This window comes from Macaca thibetana, chromosome 12, assembly GCF_024542745.1.
Source record: "Macaca thibetana thibetana isolate TM-01 chromosome 12, ASM2454274v1, whole genome shotgun sequence".
NCBI classification, from domain to species: Eukaryota; Metazoa; Chordata; class Mammalia; order Primates; family Cercopithecidae; genus Macaca; species Macaca thibetana.
In genome coordinates this window covers 109,509,066-109,511,009 of record NC_065589.1, presented here as the reverse complement: position 1 = coordinate 109,511,009, position 1,944 = coordinate 109,509,066, and the positions used below count along the sequence as shown (strand labels likewise).

Here is a 1,944-nt window from a genome sequence, read left to right as displayed (position 1 = left end):
GGAACTCGGGAATTATATAGCTGCAAGTTGGTACCTGCTAACTGTACTTAAGGAGCATTTTGCCTTCGGAGCTGCAGATTTATAGGATTCCCACAACTAGAGGGGCTGTTTTACAGCCAACCTTATTCATGGAGTTCCCCAAATATGTGTGCAACATGAACTCAATAACCATGGCACTAATACCATGGTTCTGTGTAACCCTGGGAATCATGTGCCAACCCCAATTAAACTCTTCTTATTCATACCTTGTCAGACAGCACTTGGGTGAGGAGAACCTCAGAGGATATCGTAACCATCAGTGAAGGCAAAGTTATTAAGTTCACACTAAAATCAAAATAGCGATACTGGCCCCACTCTGTGACCAATAACATTTTTGAAAATATCTAATTTTCTTTTAGGTTTTATATCTTTATTCAGAGGTGATTCAACTATAGAATAAAGCCCTTTTAGCATTACAAAATCCAATGATTTTGATTTTTTTTTTTTTTTTTGCTCAGCAATACAGTTGCATTTTACTTTTATAATCCTGAAGAGATTTTCTTATTTGGAGTTTTCCATGCATCCAGGTATTTAGCATGATGTCTGATGTGGTCAGTAATAAATGTTGCAATGAAGTAGTAGCTATGATCATAACCCTCTTGTAATCGAAAAACAATGGGGATTTTCTTTTCTGTACAGGCAGCTATGAAGTTATCAGGGAGTAACTGTCCATCTAAAAGAAACTGGTCATCTTTTCCTTGATCAATTAGTATGTCCAGCTGAGATCCTAGATAGGATTTCAGAAGACGGGTAGCTCATAAGCCTTCCATTTACTTTGATCTGTTCCCAAATATCCACTAAAGACTTTTTTGCCCCAGGGACAGAGTACAGGGTTGCAAATTGGAGCAAATGCTGACACAGATTTGTATTTTCCAGGATTTTTCAAAGCACAGATCAGAGCTCCATGGTCTCCCATGGAGTGGCCACAAATAGACATCCTTTGGGGATCCACTGGAAAACTGGCATTTATGAGTTGGGGAAGTTCCTCCATGACATAAGAGTACATTCTGTAGTTGGTTTTCCAAGGATCTTCAGTGGTATCAACATAAAATCCAGCACCAGTGCCAAAGTCCCAGCTCTCATCTTCTCCTTTACTATTGTAGCCACGAGGGCTGGTATCTGGAGCAATGACAGCAAGACCATGTTCTGAAGCAGCTTGATGATAACCAGATTTTGATATAAAATTTTGTTCTGTGCAAGTTAAACCTGAGAGCCAATACAGTGCAGGGCACTTTTCCGTTTCTGCCTTTGGTGGTAAATAGACAGCAAATTTCATTTTGCCGTTCAGTTCAACACTGTCATGTTCAAAAACTTTCTGCAATCCCCCAAAGCACTTGTTGCTGGAAATCTGTGTCAGTGCCATTCTTCTCCTGTCCAATTGCTGATTGCTTTTTGCTTGTACCAAATGGTAGATGATTCTCCTGTGGCAGAGTGACCAGAAGAAATGGCCCAAAGTAAAAGTGAAAATATCTAATTTTTAGGTGTTTTGTTTTGTTTTATTTTTGTTTTTTAGCAACAGGGTTTTGCCATATCGACCAGGCTGGTCTCAAACTCCTGTGCTCAAATGATCCTCCTGCCTTGGTCTCCCAAATCACTGGGATTACAGGCGTGAGCCACAGTGCCCATCCCCAGATTTTCAGTCTGTACTGCCTCCTTCCTTCCCCTCCCCTGGTAACAAAAGGTGTGTTCCTAAAATACTCTGGTCAATGCTAGCAAAGGGATTGATCTAATGGGGGAGAAGCCAGGAAAATCTTCTTCCCAGGAGTTTTTAGACTAGATTTGGGAGAAGAAAGCTCTTTTCTTCTCTGACTGTGAAGACGCAAGCGTAGGAACTAAAGGCTTATGGAGTGGACGGCAGCCATATTCCTCCACCAGGTAGAAATGCTGAGCTGAAAAGATGAGAAA

At 40.9% G+C, this 1,944-nt stretch overlaps 1 pseudogene across 1 annotated transcript; it reads right to left on the bottom strand.

Annotated features, from left to right (window-relative positions):
- Positions 1-387: 387 nt before the first annotated feature.
- On the bottom strand, positions 388-1,579 carry LOC126932247 (S-formylglutathione hydrolase-like; annotated as a pseudogene). The gene has a single exon (XR_007718145.1). The product of XR_007718145.1 is annotated as an S-formylglutathione hydrolase-like (transcript).
- Between the last annotated feature and the right edge of the window lie 365 nt (positions 1,580-1,944).